General features: G+C 41.1%; 1 protein-coding gene across 2 annotated transcripts in view; it reads right to left on the bottom strand.

Annotated features, from left to right (window-relative positions):
* Positions 1–11,184, bottom strand: part of LOC129711242 (elongation factor 2) — a 523,480-nt gene that overhangs the window by 250,203 nt on the left and 262,093 nt on the right. The gene's annotated exons all lie outside the window — the stretch shown is intronic.

Here is an 11,184-nt window from a genome sequence, read left to right as displayed (position 1 = left end):
CACTAGTCCGACCTGCATTTGGTCCATATCCCTCCAAACCTGTCCTATCCATGTACTGTTTCATAAATGTTGGGATAGTCCTAGCCTCAACTACCTCCTCTGGCAACTTTGTGTGAAAAGATTACCCCTCGGATTTCTATTAAATCTTTTCCCCTTCACCTTAAATTTATGTCCTCTGGTCCTCGATTCACCTATTCTGGGCAAAGAGACTCTGTGCATCTACCCAATCTATTCCTCTCATGATCTTATACACTTAAAAAATTGCAACATTTAGTTTAATTTAGAGATACAGTGCGGAAACAGGCCCTTCGACCCACTGAGTCCGCACCGACCAGCGATCCCCGCACATTAACACTATCTTACACACACTAGGGACGATTTTCATTTCTACCAAGCCAATTAACCTACAAACCTGTACATCCCGAGTGCGTGAGGAAACCGAAGTTCTTGGAGAAAACCCACGCGGTCACGGGAAGAATGAACCAACTCCGTCCAGACAGCACCCGTAGTCGAAATAACCTCAAAAGACATGAAAGATGCCAAATAAAATCAAGACATTTCTGTTTAAAGTTTTGCTATGTGATTCTGAAAATACAAATATAATGGAAAAAAAAATCACCATAATAAACAATCACTGGTACTTTCAGATTTTCACAACAACACCATGGACTTTGATGAATGAAAGGCTAACAGATTGTTATGTGTGTCGGACTGAAATTTTATTCAGATGAAAGCAGTATTGCTATGCAATAGTTGGTTTGAGAGGGAATAATTACCTTACAGTACTAACTGCTGTGATATTTTCTGCAGCTATCTTCACTTATCTATTGCTGAATTTATGTGAAGCATTCTCACTCCCACATTCCAACCCATTCTTTAGGAACTACTGTATATAGAGAATGCATCCACTTTCTTTACTATTTTATGTTATCAGCTGATTCCTGATTCCAACATAAATGAGATGTCCAGTTTGGGTTGTTTTGCTGGATTGCTGAAAGTACAGGTCAGTGATAACCAGCAGAGTTGGGAAAAGATTGAGCTGATCTGCATGTTATTAATAAATTAAAAAATACATGCATCTTTAAATCAAATGCAAGTTTATGGAGAGCTATCAAAGCAGATATGTGCCTGTTGTGTTTGTCCTAGGTGCAAATAATGCTTTTGAAGCCGCCATTGAGTTACTGCAGTGTATTGTCTAAATGGTATGTACTGCAGCTATGCTATCTTGCTGGTGGCAGGAGTGATTGCTTACAGTAGTGAGTAAGGTGGTAATCAGGTGACGATTGTGTTGAGAGGTTCTTCTCTCTCATTCCTTAATTTAGTGAAGAATTGCTTTGTGCATACACATTTGAAATCTCCCAATCCTTCATCAATGCAACTTGAAAAGGATTAGTAGCATTGCATTTCCATAGGATGGAATTTGCAGGATTAATACAAGCTTATCTAATCAGCACGAGGGAGTGTTTTTGCAAGCATAACTCTGACCCCTGGCTTAGACTATACTAATTTCAGTTAACATCATTTCATTGATATACTGGTCTCTGGAGATGCACCTGTCCCAACTCAGTCAATTGTCAGAAATTGCAAGCATAAAATGTCCTTGGCCCTTGTGAAAGGGCAAAGTGAGCCTGAAATGCTGAGAATGTCTGATGCCCAGTGCATAAAATATTTATTTTTAAATTGTATTATCTAAGTCACATATTTTAATTATTTATATCTTATCAGGGAAATTATACACAAAATACAACCAATATACCTGTTAATATATAACCAAAGTGTATGTTGTTAAAAATGATAACCCCAAATTGTGTCATTCGCATGTACCCATGGCGATAAATGAAAAGATACTACCATTTTGTTAATTATTTTTCAGGATGTGGTGTCGCTGACAGGGCCTGCGTTAATTGCCCATTCTGAATTGCCTTTGCAAAGTGCATTTTCTTAAACCACTACAGTCCTTCTGGTGAAGCAACACCTACGACACAGGGAGATTCAGAGTTATGTACCAGTGAGGATGAATGGCCGTTGTGCAACATACAAGTAAAAATGTTTCCATGCATTTGCTGCCTTTGTTTTGGTGGCTGGTAGAGGTTGTGAGAATCCTAGGTGAATCATGGCAACTGATTTTGTATATGGTGCTATGCCATGACCCTATAGCATCACTGATGGTGGATAGAATGAATAGTCGGGGTGTTAGATCAATTGTGAAACAAGCAGGCTTTATTATCAGAGCTTCTTGAGTGTTGTTAGTGCTCCTTTTATTCTGGCAGCATTTCATCACATGCCTGAAATGTCTTGTAGATGATGGAAAGCCTTTGAGGAGATGAGACAATCGCCTTCAAATACCTGGCTATGATCTGCTATTGTTGCCACAGTATTTATGCTTGGTCTTGTCACGTTTCTGGAGAGAATAGGCCCCCCAGAATGTCGATGGGAGGGAAATTAGCGATGATATTGCCATTGTATGTCGAAGGTAGTCAAATAGAGCAAAAAACAGACTGCCGAGAGAATTTGTGGGTCAAACAGCATCTGTGGAGGCAAATACAAGGTAAACATTTCACTTTGGATCCCTGCATCAGCACTGAGAGTATTAAAGGATGATAGCTGGTATAAAGAGGAGAGAGGGAGGGGTGAGACAGGCTAGTAGGTCATTGATGAAGCAACTGAAGATGGTTGGGATCGGCACTTTGCCTCGGATCTCCTTGAAAGATGTCTTGGTTTATTCTACAACATTTACATTTAAAATTTGAAAGCGTTACATAGTCCTGTTATAAGGAAAATCTTATCTCTGTTGCCTCATATATTTGATTAATGTGAAGTAAACAATACCCCCACCATAGTAAAATAACTGAGAGGACTTGCATTTCTAAATAATATTTTGTGACCATAGGATGTTGCAAAACACATTTTTGACAATAAATTACTTTTGAATTCTAGGCCCTTCTTTGATGTAGTTTATGTGACAACCAATTTGCACAAATAGCTATACGATAATAACAATGCAGAGCTAAAAATTACTTATGACACCAACTCTACCTATTTTTCCAAAATAGTTCCATTTGATCTTAATACCCAGCTTTGACTATCTTTGGAACACCCTACTAATATCACTAGTGTAGCACACCCTTATATGAGGCATCGTGCCAGATTTTATGCTCAAGCCTCTGCAGTAGTTCTTGTTCACATAATCTTCTGATATGAGTGCCATCACTGAATCAAGACTGACATCTGCAGGCCATGCATGGCTAAATTATTTTGGAGTTTGCAAAAGTGTACAGATAAGTCAGATTTAATGGCAATATCTGCTGCTAATTATTTTTGTTCTGAGAGACTAACATATTTCTGTGGTAATATTTCAAATGGCAATGTTAAAAACCTAAATGGATAGCGTGCAAACCAAAGTTTTTCACTGTTTTTCTGTACATGTGACTATAGTACCAAATCAAGGAACATAAACTGAAATAGATTTTTTTTTTAAATTCCAACACTGGCCGATTTTTTTGCTAGCTTAGAACGAAAGAAGAAAGCCAAGCTCTGCAAAGTTTTTTTTAAAACACGTCTAAAATGGAGAGGCCAAAGATGTACACTGGGCATAGGGAAAGGAGGAAAAAACGTTGAAAATCGTCCATTTTTAAAATTAGAAATGTGTATCGATTATGTAAAGGTTTTATAAGACAACATTCAAATATATACACACTCTACATAAATTCAGGTCCCAAAATCAACATTTCTTGAAAAAACGAAATAGCTACATATTTGTTGTAGGGAATTCAGCTATTTGGCTATTACTAAAGATTTTAAAGAAATTCAAACTGATCAGGCAGAGTCAACATTGCTTTGTGATAGGGAAAACATGTGTTGTCAGCTTATTGCAGTTCTTTTAAAAAGGTAATGTGCATGTAAAAGGATGAAATAAAGCAGAATTGGTGAATGTACCGTACGATTCTCAGAGGCACTTGATAAGACACCACATCAAAGATGATTGGGGAAAAGAAAACATCTGAGTCTCGGAGGGGTTTTTTTCTGGTGGAAAACAATGCTGATGACACAAAAGTGGAAGAATAAGTTGTGAAGTAGACATAAAAAGGAAATAAAAAGCTCTAGATTAAGTGAGTGTGCAAAGATCTGCCAAAAGGAGATAATGTGCAAAATGTAGAGTTAGCAATTTTGCATGGAAAAAAATTTTGCATATAAAATAAAAAATGATCTTATCTAAGTGGTGAGATGTTGCTGTGGGATCCTTTACACCCAGGTGACCTGGCGTCGATTTGCTAAGGCTGGATTATAGATAGAAACATAGAAAATAGGTGCAGGAGTAGGCCATTCGGCCCTTCGAGCCTGCACCGCCATTCAATATGATCATGGCTGATCATCCAACTCGGTATCCTGTACCTGCCTTCTCTCCATACCCCCTGATCCCTTTAGCCACAAGGGCCACATCTACCTGCCTCTTAAATATAGCCAATGAACTGGTCTCAACTACCTTCTGTGGCAGAGAATTCCAGAGATTCACCACTCTCTGTGTGAAAAATGTTTTTCTCATCTCGGTCCTAAAAGATTTCCCCCTTATTCTTAAACTGTGACCCCTTGTTCTGGACTTCCCCAACATCGGGAACAATCTTCTTGCATCTAGCCTGTCCAACCCCTTAAGAATTTTGTAAGTTTCTATAAGATCCCCCCTCAATCTTCTAAATTCTAGCGAGTACAAGCCGAGTCTATCCAGTCTTTCTTCATATGAAAGTCCTGACATCCCAGGAATCAGTCTGGTGAACCTTCTCTGTACTCCCTCTATGGCAAGAATGTCTTTCCTCAGATTAGGAGACCAAAAGATACAGCAAGAAATTCTAAAAGCTCACAATATTATTGTTCATTGCAAGGAGAATCGAGTACAAGAGGAGGGTGGTTATGCTTCCTTTTAGGGCATTAGTGAGAGGGGTAGTAAGGTACTGTGTTGGTCTTATTTACGGAGGAATATAACTCCATTGGAAACATTCAATTAATATCTGGAATGAGTCAATTGTCTTATGTCAAAAGGTTGGATAGGATAGGCTCGTATCCGCAGGAGTTAGGAGAGGCAACCTGATTGAAACGCAAGATTCTGACCAGTCTTATAGGATGATGTGAAAAGGGTGTTTCCACGTGTGCAAAAAAACAGAAGTTAGGGGTCACTGGTTAAAAGAAAGGGGTCTATAATTTAAGACAATTAAAGTAAATATTTTTCTAAGGTTTGCAAGACTCAAAAGTGTTGGAACCAGAGCATTTGAATTTTTTTTAAGACAGCCATAACAGGTTCTTGATAAGTAAGTGGGTGAAAGATTACTGGGGATAGGCAGGAGTGTAGACATTAGGTTGCAATCAGATCAGCCTTGACCCAATTTGATGGCAAAGCAGGCTCAAAGGGTCTGTAGGCCTTTTGTTTCTCTGCTTTCATATGCTATGTGTAAAGAATAGCTTTCATATGCTATGTGTAAAGAATACTTCATTATTTTCAGATTATAAAGTTGTTCAGTAGCCATGTTATAAATGTGATATATTCCTTAAGATTTTGTTAGAAAGTAGATGGAATGTGGAAATTGTTGTTGTGTGGTACAGTTAAGACAAACAGTGTTTGAAAAAAAGCTACAGTAGATAAGTACATAGGGGAAAGGAACAGAAGAATTTGCTGAACTGGCTATTTGAAATGGGGTGAGAGCATAAAGAATGTGTGGAATATAAACAACACCCTGTGCTGTATCAATGAAGCCAAATTGTGTATAGTTTATTAACCACTTTCATAACCAGTCTCCCACTTGCCCAGCCTCCTTTTCTCCTGCACTCCTTTCCGACTGGTATCTTTCATTCGACATTGCCTCCCTTTATTCTTCCTGCCATTTTTTCTTTATTCTTCCTTCCTTTCACCCTACAAACAGCTTACTTTTTTTGCATATCTTTCATTCCTTTGGTCTTTCATCTCTCCACATCACCGTCTATATCCCTCGTTTCCCTTATCCCTAACCAGTCTGAAGAAGGGTCTCGACCCGAAATGTTACCTATTCCTTCTCTCCCGAGACGCTGCCTGTCCCGCTAAGTTATTTCAGCTTTTTGTGTCTATCTTCTGGGTAATCATGTTCGATATTCTCCAATGCTTTTCTGGATACTTCTGTTAAATATATTTGCTCGTGCACAGTTTATTAATAGCATTGAACACACATCCAATATCAGGATTTCACAGTGCAACACTTGCTTTAGTGTAACTTACAGAAATGCCTAACCAGCACAAAGACAATCGATAGACTTATAAATTTACCTCACCATATTTCCTTGCCCCAGTCCAACCCCCACCATCCCACCCATCACCTGATTGACACTTGTGGCATCGGTAGACCTGGTTAGGAGGGTGGAACATGCTCACCATAACAATGTGAACATTTGTAATAAGAGATGAGATAGATGGCTTATGTCTGGCCCATTTCCCACAATACCTGTGTTACAATCAACCATAATATTTTCACTTGGCCAGAAGGTCACAAGTAGAACATTACAATAAATTAATTTTCTCTTGAAATTTGTTGATCATTGCTTGACAGCTTTGTGGTCAAGGACCTGAACTTCAACAGCTTTTGCACCTGGGAGAGATGGGTAGAGGGAGATGGTCCAGTATTCTGCAGTATCCGAAATCAGCTTACTGGCCAAACTCAGATATACCAGAGAAGGGAACAAATAAAACCTCAGCAAGCAGTAACACGCTTTGATATACCTACTAGACCAGGTGCGGACCCGTTGGGTCTGTCACCAAGGCAATATTCCACCACTGAACCATAGCCCCCAACTGTGCAGGCACGGCTGACGGGTTCCCGCTGTGACACCAGAAATCCCCGTTGTCATGCGAGTCACGGCAACCTTCCCTCAACTGTGTAGGAGCGGCCGGCAAGTGGGAGTGCGACTACGACGTTTTTAAAGTTCAAAATGGCAATAACCTGTGAAATATATGATCAATGTGAACACATCTCACTCTTCAGTCCACTATTACCCTCCTCCTTTATCCTCTCACTCCCCAACCCTCCTCTACTTCCTTCCCTCACCCCCTCCTTCGCCCTCCCCTCCTCTATTACCTCACCATCCCTCTTCCTACCCCATCCTCCATTCACCCTCAGCACTCCCTCCCCCTCCTCTTCACCCTCCCTCTTGCCTCCTCCCATCCCCCACTCCCTCCCTCTCCTTCTCTCCACCCTCAGTCATTCCCTCCCTCCCTCCATAACCCCTCACTACCCCCTCCATGCCCCCCGCCCATCCCTCTATCCCCCTGCTCCCCCACTCCTCACCTCCCCCTATTCCACCCCCACTCTCCCTCCTCACCTCCCCCACTGCCCTCCTCTCCCTCCATCCCCAACTCCCTACCTCCCCCACTCCTCTGCCTCTATCCCCGCCTTATCCCCACTCTCCCATCTCACCTCCCGCACTTCCCCCTCCCTACCCTCCCTTTCCCCTCTCCCTCCTCTCCATCCCCCTATCCCACCTCACTTCCCCCTATCCCACCCCCCACAATGAAAACCGCAATGTTTATTTTAATGAAACTTCCCCCCCATATCCTACCACCCCACAATGAAAATTGCGAAGTTTTTTAAAAATGGAACTTCCTCCCTATCCCACGCCCCCACAATGAAAATCGCGATTTAAAAAAAATAATTCTCAATTAAAATTGTGTTTTTTCTTTAAAATAACCTAAACACAATGTTAGCTGTTAATGAAAACTGAAGCATTTTGAAAATCGCGATTTTTTAAATGTAAATGAGATTCAGAATCCCACTGTGATATAATTTAATGTGGCTGACGGGCAGGGCAAGTGGAACTGTTTTTTGTAAAGTTTAAAATGTCAATAACTTGTAAAATATAACATCAATTTGAATGAAACTTGGTGATTGCAAGTTAGATAGACAGATAGACAGATAGATAGATAGATATGATAGATAGATAGATAGATAGATAGATAGATAGATATGAGGAAGTATATTTGAAAGCGCTGTAGGAATGCGTGGATGTTTGTGGCTAACTTGTCCTCAGGGATGAAGGCAGAGAGATCTAGAAAGCAAGGGGAAGTGTCATGGATCTACCATGTGAAGGTGAGGGCAAGGGAAAAATGGCAGCAGAAGTTATGAAATCTTTGTGTTCAGTATGTGCAGAAAGAAGCTCAATGAAGTAATTGATGTACTGGGAAAAAGAGTCTAGTTTAGAGATACAGCGCGGAAACATGTCCTTCGGTCCACTGAGTCCGCACCGACCAGCGATCCCCGCACATTAACATTATCCTACAGTAGGGACAATTTTTACATTTATATCCAGCCAATTAACCTACAAACCTGTACGTCTTTGGAGTGTGGGAGGAAACCAAATTTTTCTTCTGTTCCGGACTTCTGTTCAAGAAAGAAACTGAAGGCCTTCAGACTTTTTTGATGTGAGATGGATGTAGAGAGATTGTATATCCACAGTGAAGAGGAACCAGTTATGACCAGGGAATTAGAAACTTGATGCAGCAGAGGGCATCCAAAGTCTCACAGATGTAGGTGGCAGGAGTCTGGACTGGTGAAAGAAAGGATTGAAAACATTTATCAATGCATGAAATATTTGTGGGGCAAAGGCAGGCTGAACCAAAGGCACTGCAGATTCCTTGCATTCTACTTGCAGCTTGTTTTCCCACCAATCATCCCCATATTTGCCTACAATGCACGTATTCCCTTCTATCTAAATCTAAACTACTAATAAAGATGAGACCCCAACATTGATCCATATAAATGATCCTTTATCCTTTGATTCTACCATTCCTCTATCTATACCCATATAATTCCCTCAAAACCATGTATACTATCTCTAAAGTGGCACCTTGTCAAAAGCCTTTGGGAAATCCAGACACCGCATCCATTATCAAGTTGCTCATTAAATTGTAGAGTTATGAGCACAGCGCAGTGCAGTGCATTACAGAAACCACCCCCCCCCACTTCCCCATGAACTTTATCCACGCTTCACGCTGCCTCAGCAAAGCAGCCAACATAATTAAGGACCACTTAAACCCCAATCTCATCTCTCCTCTATAAAAGGATGTACCACCAGATTCAAGTACAGCTTCTTCCTCATTATTATCAAACTCTTGATTTGATGTCTCAAGTGCTAGGGATGAATTCCCATTCTACCTCGTTGTGGCTCTTGCACATTTTTAATCTTCACATTCTCTGTAGCAGTAAAACTATATTCTGAACTCATTATCTACTCTTTTGTGCTACCTGTTGTACTCATGTATGGTAAGATTTCCCTGGATAGTATGCAAAACAAAGCTTCTCAGTGTAATTTGATACATGTAACAATAACAAACAAATACCAATAGTGATGATGTATGATTAAAGTCTTGCCTGTTGTTGCCTCTGGCCATTTTGAATAAACGCAAAAGGGATCTGAGAGATGAGTATAACAAACCTGAGTACCACGGCAACCTGGGGAATTGGAGTTGAAAGCAGGCCAGTTATCACAAGCACCAAGAGGCGTTAATGACCCCTTGAGAGAAGGCAGGTACAGGATACTGAGTTGGATGATCAGCCCTGATCATATTGAATGCGGTGCAGGCTCGAAGGGCCGAATGGCCTACTCCTACACCTATTTTCTATGTTTCTATGTTCCAATCAGTGCAGTCAAAGCAGGACTGTAGGTTTTCAATGCCCTCGCTTGTCCACCTTTTCATTGTTCTGACCACAGACTTAGCAGATTTTTGTTTCTGCCAGTGGGTTGGAATGAGGTTAAACAATGATCAGAGAGACCCAGAGCCATCCAGGGAACCGAGTTATATGCGTTCTTGATTGAAGTGTAACAGTGATCGAGTGTTCTCTGCCCTCTGGTGGGGCAGGTAACATGAAGTCTGTACTTTGGAAGATCGCGGCTGTGGTTAGCCTTGTTAAAGTCCCCCAAAACAATGACCATGGAGTCCGTGAAGTCACTCTCTCATTACCTGGTCAGCCAGTTACGTTTGCCCCTCGCGTACATAGGCTTGGGGGGGGGGGGGGGGGGGGGGGGGGGCGGAATGTAAACTGCACCGAGAATAAAAAGAGGTATCAACCTGAATGCAGGTGAAGACTTTTACCTCTTTTTGACAGGAGACATTTGCATTAAAATTCTAGATTGCAAATAGTTTCACTTTAAATCGTTCTTGCCTTGCTGTCAATTTTAGTTTAGTTAGTTACTTTTTAGTCCGAGGTCTTCGGTTGGATCAGATTTCAATGATGTTACCCATCCTGAAGTAAATATGTCTCTCACACAGTGTTCTTTGTTGAGATTCGTGGTGGATAACCGCACCATGAAAGACAGGATGGGTACGAGTTTCTGCTGAGAATCCTTCCCTTCTTGAACTTCTCCATCCAACTCTTTCCCTCAACTCTCTACTAGTTATTCTGGGCTTTATGGCTCAGATTTACTGTCTGGGAATACAAACTTACTTGTGAAGAAATATTCTTTCGAACTTGCCACATCAGACTTTATTCCTTGGAGTGCAGCATGCCAAGGGGTGATCTTATAGAGCTGTATAACATCATGAGGGGAATATATAGGGGTGTCAAGGGGAATCAAGAACCCAGAGGACATAGGTTTAAGGTGAGAGGGGAATGATTTAATAGGAAGCCAAGGGCCAACTTTTTCCACACAAAGGTTGGTGGATATAGGGAATGTGCTGCCAGACGAGATAGTTAAGGCAGGTTCTTTAACAACATTTAAAATACATTTGAACAGGAACATGGATAGGAAAGGTTTAGAGGGACATTGGCCAAAAACGGGGATGTGGGACAAGCTTGGATGGGACGTCTTGGTCGGCATGGGCAAGTCGGGCTGAGGTGCCTGTTACCATGCTGCATTACTCTATCACTCGTTGCAGACTTTAATAATTTTAAAGAACAATAGAAAGCACCACGTCTTTGTGGAATCATCAGTGACCAACTTGAAAATATGTTAACCATCCCTTTACATAGAGCTAGCAAAGAATCTTTCCAACAGTTTAACGTGGTTAAAAGATGGTATAAACTTGAATGCTGAGCCCAGTAGCATCACATCAGCATTGTATATTGATTAACCACTATCTGCAAATTTATGTGTCTGGCAGCTTTCACACCCTCAAACATATGCGTCAGATGCCACGTCACTATCTCACACACTGTAGTGCTGGATTTTATGGGC

Source organism: Leucoraja erinacea, chromosome 29 (genome assembly GCF_028641065.1).
Source record: "Leucoraja erinacea ecotype New England chromosome 29, Leri_hhj_1, whole genome shotgun sequence".
NCBI lineage: Eukaryota > Metazoa > Chordata > Chondrichthyes > Rajiformes > Rajidae > Leucoraja > Leucoraja erinaceus.
This window is presented reverse-complemented; position numbering and strand designations above follow the sequence as displayed.